This window comes from Syzygium oleosum, unplaced genomic scaffold, assembly GCF_021117445.2.
Source record: "Syzygium oleosum isolate NSW1041296 unplaced genomic scaffold, Sole_v2.1 Sole_v2.31, whole genome shotgun sequence".
Lineage (NCBI taxonomy): Eukaryota > Viridiplantae > Streptophyta > Magnoliopsida > Myrtales > Myrtaceae > Syzygium > Syzygium oleosum.
The window spans coordinates 1,047,618-1,069,019 of record NW_026607515.1 but is presented as its reverse complement, the minus strand read 5'-3'; the positions used below and the strand labels follow the sequence as shown (position 1 = coordinate 1,069,019).

The following is a 21,402-nucleotide window of genomic DNA, read 5'->3' as shown; positions in this document are numbered from 1 at the left end:
ATTCATCTAGACTCATCAGAAAAATATGGAAAAAACACATGTTATAGTCAAGATAATTCTCAACAACTTTCATGGAGACCACAACATCCAGATCCGAACAAAAAAATCAACAAAATATTAGCAAAATTATTCCAATCGTGTAAAAACTTGAAGAAACAGAACAACAGAATTTCAGATCTTGATGCAAACTTTGTTTTCAGGTAGCAAACGATACCAAATCGAGCACTGTAAGATATCAAATCGAAGTTCTCAAAGCGTATTACGAGAGTTCAAGAGGTGTCAAAGTCCAGAAATGAAGTTTAACAGGTCAAAATCGACAAAACAGAAAGCATGTTCAGAAATTTGAAATTGCAGATCATCTTCTAACTAAAGAACATCATCATCAAATCATCAAACATGAAATCAGCGGCCATAAATCATCAATATAGAATCCATAGAAAGTCCTAGGATGAATCCTAGCCCCAGCTACCTATCGGAACCTCGCTTCATCAGATTCGAGCGTAGATTCCTACCTTTTTGCGATTTCGGTTAAATCGAACTTCGATTCACAATAATCTCAGCAAAACAGCACCGAAAACACATCGAGGGAACTCCGAAGGCTTCAAAGGACACCGGAAGGGGACCGATCAGCATCGGTTCACCACCAATGAACCGGTTTGAACCGGTTTAGGCTGATCGGCTCGGTTTGCGCCGATCTGCACCGCCGCGATGGAGAGGGACTGGATGGGAAGATCGGAGGCTCCTCCGGCGGTGCTCCAACCAGCAAGGCATCAAGGAGAGGGCCGCGGCGTTGGTGGTGTCGTCGACAAGGACCCGCCGATGAGGGGTGAACCGGCGGTGAAATCGCCTGAGCGGTTTTGAGAGAAAAGAGGGAGAACGTGAGAGAGAGAGAAGAGAGAGAAAATCATATTAGAGAGAGAAGATTTTTTTTGTAAAAATGGCCCCCCTTCCCAAATTTTAGAGGGAAAATGAGCGATATACTCCCCTCAAGATTCAATCTCAATTGTCGATTTGATCCAACAGTTAAGATTTGTGCTTATCCTTTACTTGGAGGTTAAGCAAATACCTCATTTAACATGTGTTAATTTGAATGGCTATGATTTAATCTTATCAACGGTCTTGATTAATTTTGCAATTAAGGACCTAATTAGGGGCATTCTTGTAATTTCACAAAACCCAAGGACTTTTTTGCAAAATCTAAAAATTGGAGGGCATTGGGGAATTACTCAAAGGACGAGTCACCGATCGCCGGTCGCCAGCGACCAGGAACAGGCCGGAGGAGGGCCGAACCGGCCTCCTCCGCCGATGACCGGTCGGACCGATTTTGACCGGTTTGATCGATTCGGTCTTCTCCTTGGGCGGTTGAATCTCAATTGTTCCAAATTTATGCAATTTAGTCCTTGAAGGACTAAATTGAAAGGAAAGATTTGTCAATTTTAAGGAAAAAAATAGTCCAATTGGAAGAGAAACAGTCCAATTTTGATCTAATTAGGCCAATTAAATCATACCTACAACTTTTATGGATTTAATTACTTAATTGGTCATGAAAAATATTGGACCCATGCCATAGGTGCACCCAATTGGATTTTTCCTAAGCTAATTGGATAATTTTCATGCAATTTCTTGCCAAAATTTGCAAATTAATCGGAATTGAATTCAATTAAACTTGTGAAATGCTTATTGAACCAATTGCCTATGCTTATAGTGACCTATTGCATTTATGCATGACCTTCATGTCAAAATTAAATTGAAGGCCAATGTTGAAATTGAACCTCAATTCATCAAATTAAACATTAATCCTGAATGGGTCAACTTGAATTTCATTAATTGGACATCAATAATCCCTAATCCCCAAATTCAAGTGAGCTAAATATGTAAAATTGGAGAGTTCTCAAGTGAATTTCGCAAAATTTACCCCGAATTCGTGTTTATCTCACAAAAAAAAGTCAAAGAAAACCAACCATTCACGAATCGTGAAGAATTGATTCAAACCCATAATTAGGGCTAAAATTGGGGGTTTTCATTTCAAAGTGCCGATTCACAAAATTGGTTGCACGAGTAATCTTATTATGATGATCTCTGGATTAAATGTCGTAGAAGGAACTAAGCTAAAATATGAACAAAATGAAAGTAATTTTGTTTTTGGCAAATTCCGAACCTATTTCCGCAAATTGGGAAAAAGTAGGTTCTTAATCAATTTTTGCAAAAATTTTAAATGCCAAAGTCAAATTAAAAGTAAAATAAGATGATTTTTGGATTTTTGTATTTTTCAATTTTTTGGTCAAAGGTTTGACCAAAAGTCAAACCCTAGTTGACTTTTCACTAAGAATTCAATTTTATGTCAAATCTTTGAATTTTTTCTGAAATTTCCACTTCTAAAGTGAAACTAAACTTGAAAGGAATCTTTTTATATAAAAAGCCCCAATTTGACCCGGGGTTGACTTTTGGTTAAAAAGTCAATCCGAAAATCAACAGTTTGACTTTTTGGGTTTTTGCATGAAATGAATGGTAAATCATCTACAAAAGCTAAGCCAACAAATAGAATTAAAAAATGACAATTTTTGTTCAAGAAACGGGTTCCGTTGCAATCAGAAACCCTAATCTCGAGTTTTTCTATTTTTTAATGACGCATTGGCTAAAAATAGGTCTCAACACACTGTCAAATAGTATAATAACGAGAGGGTAGATCAGTACGTCGCCCAGTTCAAGAAGATGAGGAATCGATGTTTGTTTTTCCTGCCGAAAAAAGAAGTAGCGGAAATGGCTAGGAACGGTTTCAAATTCACGCTAAATGAGCGTTTTGTTGGACAAAAGTTCACGTATTTGTTCTCTTTGATAGCCGCGGCTACTCAGTATGAAATTCTATGGAAAGAAAAGCATAAGAAACCTTATAAGGACTACAGACAGAATGTCCTGATCTATGATCCCGCGAAAGATGCACAAGAAGATGATGATCAGGAAGAAGTCGCGGAAATTACAGTAGCCAAAATGACTCTAGATAAACCTTACGTATGCCAGGCCCTCAAGCCCGCTAAAGTCAAGGAGTTGATCATGGTGAGAGCAAAAGACACCCAAAGGTATTCATTCGACGTAATCAAGTTGGATGAAATTTTCGATCTCTTGGTTCGCGACTGTGTAATAAGGCTGACCGAGGGTCAGACCATCCCGAGTAGAGAAGAAATAGCAAATAAAAGATACTGCAAGTGGAGTCATCGTGAAGCCATAGCACTAATTATTTCAATGTCTTTAGAAAGGCGGTACAAGAGGCAATACGACATGGTAAGATAAAATTCACAGATGAAGGGGACAAGACAATGGAAATCGATACTAATCCTTTCCTGCATATGATCGGGATGGCGTCAGCAACTATCAGGAGGTCACCCAGACCAAGTATTTTGTGCCGGAGATGTTGCCGAAAAGTACATCAACGTTACTTCTCTAATGATGATGACGACAATAGTCGTATGACCAATAGACATCGGAGCCAAGGGACAGACCGATTTCCAGAAAAGTTTTGCAGAAGGGCCTATGACTATCGGCATCATAGAAACTCTAGAAATAAACAACCTTACCATGAGGCTCCTTCACACGCTTAATGGCCAGGTGAGAAGAGGGTCAATTATGCAAATGGTAGAAGGCACCCCAACAATAAGTTTGTCTACGCCTCATCTTCAAGAAGGCCTAAGATCCCGATAAAAGGCGGACAAACCAGGTGACATTCAAACATCTATACGAAGAAGGACATCCGGAAGTTTCGACGCTGGGCGAACCAAGTGGCAAGTACGACTATTATATTAGATACTTAGCGCCTAAATTGAGTGGAAAGGTCTCTGCCGAGGTTACCCCTATAGGATGGGGCCCAGGTTTCGAGCATGAAGATCAATACCCACCTTCGTCGGTACCACGACGGGTGTACACCCAAACTTTGAAGATCCCACATGATCCTCTAAAGGAGCAATGGTTTGTTGGAAGGGAGATATGTGACATTTTGAAATTAGTCCCGCTTGGGATTTATGAAATGGATGATTTTATGGATGTGCTTGTAATTAGATCTCGCCCGGAACTGATCACTCCTGGGATACTAACCGTTAGGGAATGGCTAATTAGGGATTTAAATTCGCGTGACCAAAGAAACTCGATCGTGAACTGACTTTCGATCATAAAAATTATCGAGGTGACATTTTGAGCCAATATAGGCCGATCCAAGGATAGTTAGGGATCAATTCGCCACTGTCATACGAGTGGATCGCGGGTGATTCCGCTTGACCACGAGATGAGTTGATGAATGACCCTAAACCTATACCAAACGATCGCGCCCGTCGGAACTAGCAATCGATCATCGCGATTACGTGACCACCGAGGTCGTCACGACCCGAGTGAACTTAAACGTGGCTTGATTCAGTATCGGCCACGGGTCGAATCAGTATCGGCCACGGGTCGAATATGCAAATTTCCCGAAATCCACCCGTTAGTTTGAGATACGCTCAAGTTACGTTATTTAAATTTAGTCATTTATTAGAGATCAAGTTTGGGTATTGGGAATTTCGAAGGTCACGACAGGATAATTGGACGACGTTATTATTAGCGCGGTCAGCCTCAGATTTGTCCGGATTCTTCAGAAAATTCAAATTTTGGCAAGAAATGGAAAATGACCTTTTTACCCCTGGGACTTTGTTAAGGCCAAGTGTATTGTGAGAAGGGCATTTTGGTCATTTCACACCAACTTTAGAGATAAAAATTTTTGGACAATTTTGCCCTTGGAAATTTTGATGAAATTCCAATTTTGCCCTTGGATATTTTTTGTAAGGATTAATCTTGGCCGTCGATCTCAAGATAAGATTGAATCGTGGCCGTTGATTTGAAAGTAGAGAGGAGGGTAGGATGGTCATTTGGCAAGGATAAACACTAATTATTGGCCATTTAGCCTTATTTCTCTCATTTTCTCTCTCTCACCCTCTCATTCTCACTCTCTCGGCAATCTCTCTCATTCTCCCTCTCGGCTGAGCCTTCCCCCTCCCACCGTGACCGTGGCCAGCCGGCCAAGCCAGCCGTCACCGCCGCTCACCCGCCTTGCAAGATCGCCGCTCCTCGGTTGCCCACGGTGCCGCGGCCTCACCATCACCACCATCACCTCACCGTCCCTCTCTCTCTCCTGTTTTCCCTTCACCGAAACACCATCACCAGCCTTCATTCGGTTCAGCCCAGCCGAGGTAGACCAGCCGCTCGTCCGGCCACCGTTGCCGCCTTCCAGCCGTCGCCGTTCGCCGCCGTGAGACCGCCGGCTTGTCGCCCTTCCCTTTCTGCCCTAGCTAGCCTAGGACTTCGTGTAAGTGGCATCCTAAACTCTACTTAGGATATCGGGTACTAACGGACATGATTAGGGGCTGATTCGGGTTGATTAGTGGCTGTTTAGGGGTTAATTAATAGTTGTTTAGGGGTTATGTTGGTGGGTTGAATTGGGGGTTGAACTTGGCTGGTTTGTGGATGAAATTGTGATGGTTTCGAGGTAGATTGGTTGCTGAATTGAGTGCTGGAAATCATAGTTCGAAATGATGAGTGTATGGTCAGATTTGGGGACTAAACGTGTCGGTTTAATGCGTTGTGCCGTGGCTGGTTTGTGTGGTTATTGTGGATTGAAATAGACGTGAATATATTGATTTGACGCTCATATTAGTGGCTGTGATTGTGGGTCTAGTGGCGACCTTGTATGCTCGTCGGATTGTGAAATAATTGGTTGAAATGTGGACCCGTTAAATGCGTACATGGGCTGAATTGGATTGGCTGGAAATTGAGCATGTTTGTGTGCCAATTGAGCATGTGAAATGAGTGAGGTTCGATGCGTGTATGGGCTAAATTGGATCGGTTGGTAATTTGGCATGTTGGTGTGTCAATTGAGCACGTTCGTATGATGTTCGAGCGAGTGAATGGGTGAAAAATCTATGTGTTATGTCGTGCGTGTGGTCACGAAGATCCCTGAGGCGTGTAGTGTAACGCGGGGAATTGAGCAGTCCTGAGGCGTGTACTTTAACGCGGAACGATACTCGGTATTACCGGAAAACCGCCAACCTGAGGCGTGATCGTTTACGCAGGTTGTGCCGTAGGTGGAGGATGTTGAGCCTGAGGCGTGTACTGTAACGAGGGCAAAAGACATAGCCTGAGGCGTGTACTGTAACGCGAGCTAAGGAGTATTGTGAATTTGAGACGGTCGTATGTGAACCGTAGATTGAAAATAGACCTGAGGCGTAAATACGCGGGTCGTTGGCAAGTTTAATGAAAATAGTGGGGTGAGGCACGAATGAGTGTGTGAAATGCGAAATTGGAAATGCCATATGTTCGACTTGTGTTTCGGGCATGAAATTAATATGGAATGTGCATATGGTTGGAATTTGTGTAATTGAGACTAACGTGCAGATAGTACGCATTAAAAGCCAGGTAAGTGCAATTGTGTGCCTGTTATGTGGTTGTTGAGTGTTATTGTGTATTTGGACTTGTCTGGAGGTACGTGTTACCTAGGTGGGGTTTAGGTGTGTACTTGCTGAGACGTGTTCTCATGGTTGTTTAACTAAACCATTTCAGAATCTCGGCCTGGACCATGAATCTCCCACCGCCACCACCTCAGCGTTTTGGTATACCGATGCACACTGACCATGCAGTGGTAGAGTATCCAATAGATGATAATATGGCCTGGATCAAGCATACCACCGTAGTTTGGGTAGACATAGGACAACCCCTTTGGCAAGCCCACACTTATACCGCCTGGTGTTTCTGGGATGGTCTGGACGAGTTCGGTCCCATTCGAGGCTTCAATGTCCCTTTTGACGGAGTGGGAGATTGAGATCCGTCAGCTATACCCCCTCATGATGGTGAGATGACTAGTCTGGACACTAGCCTCGCTCAGTCAGGTCATCAGAATGTACCTGCAGCATCCGAACCTTCAGTGGCTGAACCTGATCCGGAGCCGGAGGAGTCACAGGCAGGGTATAATCCGATGGACGTGGATATAGGAGAAGAACCCGAGGAGGAGCCCGTAGTAGAGGAAGAACCTGAAGAAGAACTAGAGGAAGAAGAACCCGAAGAAGAAGAGCCCGAAGAAGAGCCTGAGGAGGAACCAGAAGATGAGTCAGAGGAAGAACCAGAGGAGGAGTTTGAAGAAGAGGAGCGAATTGAGGTTCCGTTAGAGTCGGGGGATGAAGACAACCCGATCGAGATCGAGGCAGATTCAGAGTCTTCAGAGGGGTAGGTAGCTCAGGGGGAGTCAGATTCGGGTTCTAGGGAGACTGACTCGGAGTGGACGCCGTTTAGAGGGCGTAGGGGTTAGATTAGGGGTAGTGTAAACCTTTTGAAGTGTCCCATTTTTTGGAGTTAGAGTAGACCTAGGCTACTGGTCTTTTTGATGTCGGTGGTATAACCTTAGGAGCCTGGTGTGCGAGTCTACTATGTATATTGTAAATGGTGTGTATTGTACAAGTTGGACTTGGTAATGAAGGTATATTCTCCCTATTATCCCTTCTAAATATTGTCTGGGTGTAAGTTGCTTCCGCTAGTGCTTTATCTCTGAATGTGTGGGATCGGCGATATCCTGAGACGTCGCGATATTCGACCAAAGAGATATGTCGCGAGCTCGATGGGGTTCGGGGCGTGACATCCCCCGTTGATTTGGTATCAGAGCGAGGTCAGCTCAATCCAAGTTGGTCGAAGCCTGGAGTGATAAGGAGTGATGACTTTTGGGGTAATTAACTAGGGAGACCTTAGCGAGACATAGGTGTGCAATGAGCTACGCGTGCCTCCAGACTGTTTGTTGTGATTGCTGAGTGAATTGAGTGCTATAATGATTGGAATGCAGGTGCGTCTGGACCTGAGGTAAGTGCACAGACGTTATTAATTGTGGCCTTGTGCTGTTGTGATTACTTACTTGCTGAGTGAATTATTATGTTAATTCGCTGCCTAGGACTAGACTGGTATAGTTGGCCTAGGTTTATAATTCCTGAGTGGAATTATAGCAGGTAGGTGAGCGATAGAAAACTGTGAGGATGAGTTCGAGAGGTAGAGGATTAAGAGGCCAATCGAGTTCACAGGCCCAACCTGTGGGAGATCTGAGAATGGATGCGGTCATGAAGACCCTAGAAGAGATTGGTAATCTTATAGGACGGCAGACTCAGGAACGAGCTGCCACTATTTGATATAGCTAGCAAGGATCACCTAGAGGGGGGTGAATAGGTGATCTAAAACAATTTTAATAATTTATGCGGAAACAAAATAAACCACAGAAGAGTCTGAATAAAATTCAGATTCAAGACAGATTATATAGACGGTGCTCTTGATGTGCAGAATGTAAAGTAAGAGATAAGGGATAGAAAATCTGCATACAAGTTTATAGTGGTTCGGCTTATAGCAAGCCTACGTCCACTCTCCCACGCTTACAGCCTACCGGCTGGATTTCACTATGTAATCAAGAGGAATTACAACTTCTGAGTGTTAACACTCTCGTGTATGATATGACTCTCTATCTCACACAATCACTCTTACAAAGTGTCCCTCAAGATCTTAATATTTTGCTCAGAACGATAAGAGAAATGATTGGAGTATACTCAGACTTTGGACTTGTTGATTCTTGATTCTGTACACCTTCTGCTGCTCGTTGATCTCTTTAAATATTCCTCTACTTCCAAAACTAGCCGTTGAACAGCATTCAGAGGATCATCTTCCAATCTTCACCTTGGACAGATTTGTATAGAAAGGATTGAGTAGCCGTTGGATAACAGATTCTGAATCCCGCTGATTCTGGTCGCCCATACAATCAGAATCTTGGTTTCCATAAGTAGAGCTTTGTCCGTTGTAATGCATTCCTGTCGTGATGTTTGATTGTCAATCAATTTGATTTAGATTGAGACAATCAGAACATTCCTTCTGTGAAATCCATGTCAGATCACTAGCTGTTATGTTATGTTCTGAATTCTGCATCTGTATCAGAAGAACTTCTGCGTCTGAATAATTTCTTCGTCTGCAACTGCATCTGAATAACTTCTGCTTCTGCATTTGAATAACTTCTGCGTCTGAATTTCAGAACTTCGATTATGTGGGTCTTCAAAAACATACTTGACAGTTTATAAAGTCTGAATAACTTTCTTCTGAACTTCCAGAATATACAGATGTGGAATAAAATTGTTCAGAATAAGTATCAGATTTACAATAACATAAAAAGTTTTGTCATCTTCAAAATCAATAGGAGTTTTCCTCACCACTATTGCCCAAGCTGCTGAGGCCGACGCCGCCAATAATAACAATGGGAATCAAGGGCAGGGGCAAGTGAATGTGAATAGGTAGATGCATCAACTAGTTGAACAGTTTTTGAAATTAAAGCCCCCTAAGTTCGATGGTAAGGGCGACCTTGAGGTTGCATCACTGTGGGTAGAGGAGTTAGAAAAAGCCTTTGAGGTGCTAGGGTGCACCGAAGAAGTGAAAATGACCTTGGCGATGTAGGAAATCATCTCGTCTCTAACGACTTCCAGGCATCGAAATGCCGCTCGGGGATGCTAGCGTTTTGGAAGTGCGAAAGGAAAGTCAATAGAATATACGCAGGGCATAGGGATTCCCTGACTCACTCTAAACTGCCGAGCACAAAATTGAGGATGGTACACTTCAAACCTAGGGAAAAATTGGCCACCATCAGAGAAGTACAAAGGTAGATCCGCAGAGGTAAGAGCTTGCATCTATAAATTTTCATCCTCCGGATACTTTCCTGAGTTAGGATCTGGAAACCAATCAGAAATGGGGTACAAGCCGGAATGAAGGACAGGATCAAAGTCCAAGGACTCCTCCCTAGTCAAAAGAAAGTATTGAAGGAAGAAAGTGAAGGGAGAGAGATGTGAAGAACGTTGTCTCCATGGCTTGCAGAGGATGGTTATACCGAAGTTATCAGGACCAAGATGAGGAGAGTTCACCTCATATCATCATTTGGGGACTTCAGAAAATGCATTAAAAAGGGCTGGAAAATATAATTTGACCCAAGCCTAAAGGAGCCAAAGGGGCCCAAAAAAGGGACCCAGATGCTCAACGGTGAGTGAAATCTGAAAATCAGTAATAGACCTGTACAAGGCAGCGAGTATCATCTTGCCGAGAGGTTGACCGCCTTCAGAGGCCAAGGTGACAGCAAGATGACCAAACTACTTGGATATAAGAGTTGAGGGAACACAAAATACATACCGAGAAAGCCAGTATAGAAGGAAAGTGGCATGCTCTTTCAGAGTAGCATCACCCTCCACTGTATGCGTAATGCCTTATAAAAGCTTTGGGATGAAAATCCGACGATCTCATATCGTGAAACATACGAGTTTCACAGGAGTATAGGGTAAATGATTCATTGCTATACGGTGCAAGGCCAGTTAGAGCATGAACATTGAGCAGGGTGACGGACATGGGTCCAACCGAGAGAAAGAAGCAATGGGTAAAAGGAGACCAAAAACAGCGGAGGCTAGCAAGCATGTCGTAGTAAGTAAAAAAGGGAACGCAGCAAAGTTCTAATGCTCGATGTATTTGGAGTCTCTTCTAGAGAGATTCCATGATTGGTTTGAGATGGCTATACCATGTGAAAAACACATGATCAAAAGTGGACAAGAAATCAAACCTCTTATTGGTGAGAGACCATTGCCAATCATTCAAAGACCCCTGCTAAAATGGAAGACGCTCTTCGGAATACCGAGGGAAACATTCGTCGAAAGAAAAAGGTGGGGGAAAAGCTTTAAAGTAATGACCAACTACAAGTTCAGGAGGACCGGCGTGATCCTTGTCCGTGGAGCCGACAGTCAAGTTTACAGATTGTATAGAGAGAACACCTCTTTTTTCAGGACGGTGTAAAGAGAAGAGCCGACCGATATAACTGTAGAGGTGGCCACGGTTCGGAACCGACCGGTTCCGGTTCGTGGCCAAGTGTGAACCGGCCGGTTCCGGGCCGGTTCCGATTTTTTTTTTCTGTTTTCTTTCTTTTCCTTTTCCTTTTCTTTTTTTTTTCTTCCTCCGCGGCCGGCCATAGCCGGGGCCGGCGCGGAGGTCGCCGGCCTCGGGCGAGGCGGCCCTCGCCGGCGTCCGGGCGAGGCCGGCCCTCTCTGGGCTGGGGGAGGCCGGCCTCGCCCAGCCCGGGCGAGGGCTGGCCTCGCCCGACGCCGGCGAGGTCGAGCCTCGCCGCTTGCGGGCGAGGCCGAGCCTCGCCGGCGTCGGGCGAGGCCGGCCTCGCCCAGGCCCGAGGCAAGGGCCGCCCTCGCCCGACGCCGGCGAGGGCCCTCGCCCGACGCCGGCGAGGGCCCCCTCGCCCGACGCCGCCGCGACCTCCACGCTGGCCCGGCCATGGCCGGCCGCGGAGGAAGAAAAAGAAAATTAAAATATAAATTATAATTTTAAAAAACAGAAACAAGGAAAAAAGACAAAAGAGAAAAAGGAAAAACAGAAAAGGAAAAGGAAAAGAAAAGGAAGAAAAATAGAAAAGGAAAAACAAAAATGAAAATAAAAAAAATTAAAAAAATACTATTCTTGTGATAGAACATTATTCAATATAAATTGTGATTAAAATGTAAATTGTACTCAAATTTGGGGACAAAAAGACAAGAGAGAAAGAGAGGGCTTCAACTTAATAAATTATCATTAAGCACATTACAATTCGTTACAACGATCTTAGAAAAAAAGGAGTACAATATATATACTCTAAAATTATCCCAAAACCTAAGCATTCCGTGCGCAGGGGACCAGAGGTCACATATCGTCGGATTATATTTCGGTTTCCCTAAGCTCACGTGGGCGTACCCGGTATGAGAAACAAGAGTTCCCGAAAATATTTGCCAACTCCAATAGTTCTTTTACCCTCAATCGTCACTACCCGTTCCAGTATCGATACTGGTAGCGGTAGTATCTCCGTCGTTAAAGAATTCGGATTCATTATTCCGATCTATCTCTTGTTGCCGGTATTGAGCCTTCGTCCAATCAGCAACACAAGCTTGCATCTCCACTGATTCTGGATCTAATCTTGAACGATATTCGTTCAAAATATTACCTCCGGCACTGAATGCTTGTTCGACCGCAACTGTGGAACAAGGGGTTGAAAAAATCTGTTTTGCAATAAGAGAAAGGATTGGGTATTGGCTTGCGTGCCTCTTCCATCAATCCAAAATAAAAAAATCTGTACCACCTTCGGCTTCAGTAAACTCAAATAAAATGGTTAGATAACTCTCTAATTCAGAAATATTTCCTATTACTCTCTTTTGTTTTTTTTGTCTATGTAATAAAAGTTGGTACCCTCTACTAATTTTACCTGTATTGTCATTTTGTATCTCCGTAGATTGAGAAGATCTAATATCACCTAAATTTTATTTAGTATAAAATTCATTATACAATTCTATTACTACGTTTTTAACCTCACGTACTATGGTTGTAACATCTGTCACATCATAATGTAAACATTGATAATACGCACGCAAAAAATCATTTAAGCCATCCAATTTGCAACGCGGATCAAAAACACAAGCAACTAAATAAATCATGGGAATTTCACTATAATAATGAAGCCATTTCATTTTCATTGCAACTATAGTATGTTGTAATTCAACATCATTTTCATATTCATCAAAAGTTCCGACAATATTAGTACACTCTACTAAAAATAAATGTGTAGTAGGATAATAAACACCAGACAAAGTATAAGTTGCATCATTAAAAACCTTTAAAAGATCTAAAAAATTTTGGCGAATATGCCACTCTTGTGGGTATAAATTAATCTGAGGTATATTATTAGAAATGAATGCACATAATAAATCTTTATATGCTAAAGATACATTAAGCAAGTGGAAAGTAGAATTCCAACGAGTTGGAACATCTCTTGGAAATCTTTTTGGCTTTTTGCCATTATCTCTACAAAATTTACCCCATTCTTTCATTTTTTTTGGGATGTTTCCATAAAAATTGAATCGCCGTTTTTATTGGTTGAAGAAAAATATCAAGAGTTTTCAAACCATCTTGTACACATAAATTTAAAACATGACAAGCACATCTAATGTGAAAAAATTTTCCGCCAAAAGCGGGTTTACAAATATTTTCTGACTCGGCAATTGAAGCGGTATTTGCTGCGGCATTATCAAAATCAATTGAAAAAATTTTGTTAAGCAAATAATATTCTTCTAAAACTTGCCTAATTATTCTATAAATATTATTTGCCATATGATGATCATCGAAAACTCTAAATGCAATAACTCTTTTTTGAATAGTCCACTCGTCATCTATCCAATGACATGCTATGCCCATGTAAGAATGATTTTGCCAATGATCACTCCAAATATCACTACCTATATGCACGCATCCATTAAATTGCATAAAAAAGTTTTGTAAATCATTTTTTCCATTTTTGTAAAGATCTTTAATTACTCGTTTAATTGAATTTCTAGGAACACGTTTTGCTTGTGGAGCACATGCTTTTTGTACAAATTCATTAAAACCAAATCTTTCTCCAAAATTAAATGCTAAATGCTCAACGGAAATAAATTTGCCTAATTCTTCCTTATAAGTTTTTTCATTAAAACGAAATAAAGGGGAAGTGTTAGGATTGACGTACCCGGAAATTTGTTGTTGCCCGATATCGATTCCCGTTTCGGTTGGATGTTTGCTCATAAGATGTCGTTTAAATGTTCCATATCCTTGTCCACCTGTATATTTATATATTTTTCCACAATATTTACAAATTATATCATACCTTTTTTGACCAATATCAAACCTTTCCATTTTCGTGAAGTGATTCCAAATGTCAGATGTAAATTCCCGTTCCGCTTCCTTTGTTGTAGATATTTCAGCAGGAGGATGAAAACTTTCTTGCGTCGGGACGCGCTCCACATCGCGAAAAATGTTGATTTCATCATCTTGAAAATCTGCATATTCACGAGGATCAAAAGAATGATGGGATTTCGTCGCGATATTCTTACCTTTGCCAGTTGGCACTCGACTTCCACTTACCATTTTTCGAATGGATTGAGAGAATTGAGCGGATTAATTGGGAGAATTAAGAAAGAATTACGTGGATTGAGAAAATTGAGAGAATTTCAGAGAATTTGAGAGAATTTCGAGTATTGAGAAAATTTGAGACTTGAGAGAAGAGAATTGGAGAGAATTTGAAAGAATTGTGTGTGTATTGTGAGAATTTGAGAGAATTTATAGGAAAAAAATAGAAGAAAATTTAGAATTAAAAAAAATAAAACATAACAGTTGCAAAATTGCAACGGTTATGTTTTTTTTTTTTTTTTATAAAAACGCCCGTTGGGGCGTAGCCGTTGCCCCAACGGGCCGCAAGGTGCAAGCCCGCAGCAGGGCCTGCACGTCTGCAAGCCCTGCTGCGGATAAATTTTTTTTTTTTTTTGGGTTTGGTCATTGCTCGGCAACGAGGCTGCTTGAGATGACCCGCAATGCAAAGTGTGGCCGCAACCCGCCCGGCAGCCTTTATTTATTTATTTATTTATTTTTTCGCAAAGCCGGTCCGGAACCGGCGATTCCGGGCCGGTTCAAATTTTTCTGAAACCGGAACCGGGCCCGTATGCCACGGGCCGGTTCCGATTCCGAACCGCGGGCCCGATCAACGGGCCGGGTCCGGGTTTGACTGGGCCTGTTCCAGTCTGATTTCGGGCCAAAATCGGTCCGTGGTCACCTCTAGGTATAAGTGCTAGGATGGTAGTGATTTTGATTGGATGCCTTGGTGCAAGGAGCCATGAATGAATAGAAAAGCGAAGAGTCACGGGATTGTGATGAGTGGAAGTGAATAATTAAGAAGAAGACAAACTGGAGGATAAATGAAAGTGAAATGAAGGAAGAAACCGTCAATTAAAGGAGTTGAAAAGACATAAAGTCCCAAAGGAACGTGGGTAATCGTGGCAGTTCATTTATATCATGAGACACATTGAGAAAGAGAAGTGGGTTGCCGTACAAGAGCATTCATTGATGGACGTGATTTTTTTTTTTTATCGATCCTATTCTATTTTTCATTCACGATACATATTCAGATTTGCGCCCCACCTCTTACAGAGCGTGAGCATCGAAACCCACGTCTTAAACTACGCGGCCCCATCCCTACTCCTGCGAAGTTGGGAATTCAAACTTCCTACCTCCTCCTTCTCACGAGAATGATGGCCACTGGGATTGATGGACGTGGTTTAAAAGTTCGAAAGGACGGGCAAGCCTCTAGCCACAGACGCATCAGTGACTAAAGAAACGTTAGAGCCATGCAGAAGTAATAGAAGGAAAGCAAGTAGAATCAGCATGATGTTATTGCTCACAGAGATGAGTACATCGTTTTTACTACAGCTTGAAAGGAAGAAAAATCTTTGTCCAAAGAAAGGTTTTTGGCAAGGAGGCGGGGCTTGAGAACATTTTTGACGATCCATGGCTGTGATGTAGTCCTGGGCTGCTTTAGTACGCTTGGATAACTTCTTAACTTCGGCTTTAAGGAAGCGCCATGACCTAGTCATGTCGAGTTGATGAGCCAAAAGTGCACGGTGAGCTTCAACCGGTTTAGCTTCGAGGTCAGAAACATCTTTGGCCAGGCAAGCTTCAGTACTGACCATTGCTTCATAAGATTTGAAAAGATGGTCGGCCGATTGCTTTTACTTGTCGACATCTGTAAGGAATACTCGGGACCGCTACTCTAATGTAGCCAAACTCTGGAGCTGATCACAGTTCTTCTTGACAGCCTCGAGATCTGAAATGAGCTTCGGAAGGTATGCTTCACAACGAGTGGGCAGTTGATGTTGTTGGGCACAAGTGGAGTCTTCAAACAGGACGTTGAGAAGGACCTGAGCTCTTGTCTCTAGAAGGGGGTCTGAAATGATTGCTGTAAGTCCGCCCCCCAAGATCTTGAGAAACTCTTGGCATTTTTCTTTAGCGGAAAGACCATAAAGGTCCTCATTACACTCTGGAGGGGTGATTGAAGGCGTTGGCATAGCTTCAAGAAGCGCCTTTCGAGCATTAGCAACGTCTTCGGAAAATGGGTGCGCAACTCCACTAGGATCAAGTTCAGAAGTTGATCCAGCAACAAAAGAAGCAGGTCTACGGCAAGAATGCTAAAACCAACAAGTGATTGAATATTGAAACGAACCATGCATGAGAGAAAATAATAAAAGATCTACTCCTAGTATGAAACTTACCACAGGAACGGATAATCCCACAGCTGAGACTATCGATACAATAAAAGGGGATACTTATTTTGAAGTCATCGACACCGCAGTCGAAAGATCAGATTCCGCACCCCGGACTGGCGTGCCACCTTTCGGAGACTCGAAAAGCTCAACCAAACCCTGAGGAGAATTAGAAGTTGATAAAGGAGGGGACATGCTCGGAATTAGGCCTTTAGCAGCCCCGCTCAGGAGGGAACTAGGCTTTGATCCATCAACTACATCATTACCGAATAAATCATTAAATCCTGCGGTATCATCAGCATCCTCGGTAAGTGGGGAAACTGGCTCTGAGACACAAGGAGTAGGAACTGCCGAGGGAACATCAGATGGAACTAATGAGAGCTTTGGTGATGATGGTATATTGGCAGGAGTGAGAGCCGGTGCCGCGACTTCAATAACGTCAAGAGCGGAAGAAGAGCGAGTAGACAAAGTAAAGGCTTTTGGCACTGCAGAGGCAGATCTTGACATGCGTATCCTGGTCTTGGAAGAAACAGCACACTCAGAATCTTCTGGGCAAGAAAAGTTAGTGAGTTAAATGCAAAATTTTCTAAAGGAACAAACATAAGGAAGAGGAGCAGATACCAAGATTTAGGGCCCTCTTCGGTTTCCCACAGGAAGGAGAAGCTTGCGATCGTGGAGAAGTCTCGGGAGCCTTGGGGAGAGAGCCCTTACCAATGACTTTGCCAATTATGTCATCAACTTCAGAAGCAAAAAGAACATCCCGATAGCCATTCCACTAGTTCTTAAAGCTTTCAAGGACACTCGAGGCAGGTGCAAACGACTTTATCATGAGATTCTTTGATACTTCCATGTTGATCATGCGGTAGCAAATGAAAGGATCAGAGGATTTGGTGACGCCAAACAGCGTCAACCCAAACTGCCGAGCACAGTATTGAGGAGAGTATACCTCAATCCTAGATTTCAACTTTCCCTTGAGGGACAGTCTCAATGCCAGATCAGAGGCCACCAAAATGGGAATCCAGAATCTTTGGATCCTTTTAGAATGAGGGAAGTAGAAAATATCCTGGAAATCCGGGCGAGAAAGTGGGCAAAAGTCGCTATTGCTCAAGGATACCTGGTAAAACCAGTGAAGAAAATATTTGAAGGCAGCAGTTCCTTCAGGAATGAGACGCATACAGAAGCTTAACAGACGGGCTCTAGTATTGTTTGGAAAATAAGATCCGACCTTATTACCCAGTGAAAGTGGGATTCGAGACTCAGAAAACAAAGAAAGGAAATACAGGTGAATCCAAGCCTGGAAAATCTAGAAGGCACCACAAAAAACCCCTGAAGTCGTTTCGCCCATAGAAGCAAACGTAAAACCCAAACCTCGGTGTAAGGCAGCCAAGGCTAAGTGTCCCATAGCGATCGACTTACCCTTCGACAAGTGAAAGGCTAAACCTCTTAGCTCTTTCGCCACCTAAATCGAGGGATGAAAAAAGAGGGATTTGGATAACCAGTAGAGAAGAAAAGCACCATGTTCTTCTTCTTTGATGGCCCCCTTTCGAGAGGCATACTCACTCAGAACACGAGCATATGAAAGCTCACCTTCTTTGAGGAAATTCGGATAAGAGGAGCAGTCAAACAGATTAGGGTCCTCTCTCGAAGGAGTTAACTCAGAAATAGCGTAAACGTCAAGAAAGGTTACCGACATGGGACCCAAGCGGAGAAAGAAACAATTAGCAGATAGAGACCAGAAACAAATAAGAGTGCCTAAAAGCCTAGGGTTCGATTTCCAATCGAAGGTACAAAACTCAAGGGCTTTGTCGATATTAGCTTTTTTCCACAATTCTTCCATAACAGGCTTACCATTGGAAGAAAACAGGGTCAAAAGAAAAGAATGACCTGAGCCTGTAAGATGTAGACGTCCATACATAGTCCATAATTTGCTCTTTCTGGAATGGAAGAAGCTCAACAACGTGCCGAGGAAAGCAGCCGGAAAGAAAAGGAGGAGGGCGTAGTGTCCGAAGACAGGGACCCAAAATGATCTCACCGTTAGCCTCCGAAGGACAATTTTGTAGCGACAAGAAGACGTTGTCTGCATACGCGAGTGACTGAAGCTGCTTGAAGGGACCCAGATAGGTCAAAAGGTTGGGTATAGAAGAAGAAGAAGAAGACATGGTAGGACCAGGGGCAGAAGAAGAAGAATCGACGGCGACAAAGGGGGAAAGGTAAAAATACGATCTTGGAGCAGCTGCCAATAGTGTCGGGAGGACTTTAAAAAGGCGCTTGGGATGAAAGCCCAAAAGATATCAGATTGCAGATCTTGGGGAACTGAAAAGACATATTGCACGAATCTAGAGGATAAATATCAGCCAGTGCAATCTTTAAACCAAATTAAAAGATTTTGGGGGCATTTATTGGCGCTCAAATCTGGCTGACCGGGCTAGAAGAAAGAAAAGGATACACTTGGCCCAAATCACTGAACAGTAGCCTGAGTAAGAAAGTCGCGCAAAGCCCACTGTACGCGGTACCGAAAACTCGGCACCGATAATTGCTCGGGACAATGAGATGAGGATAAGAGCGGTTACCACATCTTATGTCGATACACCACGAAACAAGAGGAGCGATTATCAGAAAGGAAGCCGAACAATCCAGAATCTAGATGACAACCACGGTTACCACATTCGGTGCCGATATATCGCAAAACAAAAGGAGCAGTTATCAAAAAGGAAGCCGAACAATCCAGAATCTAGACAACAACCGCTCGGCAACAGTTATTCATTAGCGTTAGCTATAAATAGTTTCCAGGCAGTCATCAAAATGACCTTTTGCCAAACTGACTACAGAACGCATACCTTTTGTAACCTTGTTTATTCAATCACCACTATTAATTTATCTTTTATCGCACAATTTATCTTTCGTCCTTTTACTTTTATTTGCCATTAGTGTAGGATTCGTCGCTTCTTTTCCGAAATAACACAGGACCCGGTTACTCACAAAAAAACTGAAAATCTTCCCCTTCAGTGAAAGATTTTTTGTTCGAGGCCATTCTCGGTGAAACACACTTAGAGGGGGGTGAATAAGTGATTTGAGTACTTTTAGATCAATTTAAACCGGAAATAATTGATCACAGGTAAAGTATGAACGATGTTCAGATTTTGAACAATCTTTGAATGACAAATAAGTAAATGCACAATTAACTAAATAAAATGATTTTTAGGGAAGAGAAAATTTGCATACATTCTGCTTAGATCAAACCTACGCCCACTTGTCGCGCCGCGCTTTTTTTTTTTTTTGGGACTTTCGGGAATTGCGTGTTAAGGAGGTATTTCTGTGTAAGGGTCTCTCCCAGACCATACCTCACGTGACAGCGGATGGTAATTTCCTATATAATCTAAGTTTGTAATTTTGGAGTCGCCACTAGTCATTATTGGTAGGTAGACTAGAAACCTAATCGAGGTACGGGAGAAATACCACGATTCTACGAACCAAAGATTCTGAGTACGGGGACTTGGTTACGTTATTGATCTCAAATTGAGATCCCTAATGCCCTTTCGGTACCTAAGAATGATACGATGTCTAACGTGTCATGCAAATTTTCGAGGCTTGCCTACTAATTCTACCCATTTTAATCGAACGAAGAAACAATCAGGTATTAAATGTACAATCGATATCAATCAGATCAATCAATCATAAATGGTCTCTAAAAATGAAAAGCAATCAAAACATCCAAACCCTAATGAAACTCTAGAAGCTTATTCATTTCATGATTCATATTTTTTTGGGTTTTAGGGTTTTTTAGGGGTTATAACCCCTGAATTTGGGATTTTCTAAAAATGCCACTTGGGCACTTTCAAAAATTTAAATCTCACTTTTTATGGTTGGCCACAGTGTGTTTGGACCATTCTGTGAATTTTAAAAATTTTTGATTTTTTTTCGGAAATTTCATTAATCGAGATTGATTTTTATGATTTTCTCAAAAAAATTTTATGAATTTTCCAATTTTTCAATTTTTATTGATTTTCTAAATTTTCTGCATTTTTTATTTGTATTTTCTGAAATTTCTGAATTTTTATGAATTTTCTGAAAATTTTTGAATTTTTATGAATTTTCCAATTTTTTTTATTTTTTATGTTTTTTCTATGAATTTCCTATTTCTTCTGAAATTTTCTAAATTTCTAAAATTTTTATATTTTTTTCTGAATTTTTTTCAATTTTTCAAATTTTTTATGTTTTTATGAATTTTTTAGATTTTTTTATTTATTTATTATTTTTTAAAATTCCCGCCGAAGTGTTGAACCGGACCGGCCCGGTTCAACCCGGTTCGGCTTAGCCGAACCGGGCGTCGCCGACGCCGGTCGCCGGTCATCTTCTCCGGCGGGCACAAAACCAAAACAGTGCCGTTTCAGAGGAATTTCATTGAAGCATTTCCCCGAGCACCTGGTGTGCATATTTCTATATTGAACATTTTCGGGACCGCCGGTTCGAACCCGTCTCCGGCGACCTTCCGGTGAGTATTTTGCCATTCCGATTAATTCACTACAAAGTCCACCTTACCCATTACCAATCTAGCCCAACCGGAATGTCGTCGGACCTTCGCCGGCCGGCGAAATCCAGTCTCCAAAACACTAACTTTCATTGGCTAGGATTTACATTTTTAGAATCTGAATAACTATCCTACTCGCCCTAGCCGTCTAACTCGGTTCCAATGACTAACAAAACATCAAACAAGGTCAAGGAAGCTAACTTGAATGGCCCTACGGCCACGGCAATGCTCCGGCGAGGGTTGAATGAACTCCGGCGAGATGGTTCATGGACAACCGGTTCGGTTTATGCAAGTTTATCCAACAAAATGCAATCAAATGACATAAAACGTGATTAGGAACATGTTTTAAACATCAAAATGCGAAAAAAATCATCAACGAAATCACACGAGCATAAGATTCAATTATGGAAATTTTTGGGAAAGCCATGACTATGAACAATGTTTACCTTCTTCGTTCGATGACAAATCGAAGTTCTCGGGCTAATCGGAACCTATGGAGCTGTTCTTCGTCACTTGGACTTCAATCTGGCTACTTCGGCTTCGTTGGAAAACGTCAGGACACGCCGAATGAGATCAGCTTTCAGACCTTGACGATCAGCTAATCGAACTGGAACAAGGAGGGGAGGTTACTACCAAACCCCGATTTGCCGGTGCTCTGCCGTCTAGGGCGGCGCCGGACGCTCGGGTGGGAACCTCAGACCCTCTCTCTCTAACTTTTCC

The 21,402-nt window shown here is 42.4% G+C and overlaps 1 protein-coding gene across 1 annotated transcript in view; it reads left to right on the top strand.

Annotated features, from left to right (window-relative positions):
* LOC130135315 (uncharacterized) overlaps positions 1-21,402 on the top strand; it is a 59,626-nt gene that overhangs the window by 17,643 nt on the left and 20,581 nt on the right. The window lies entirely within an intron of this gene.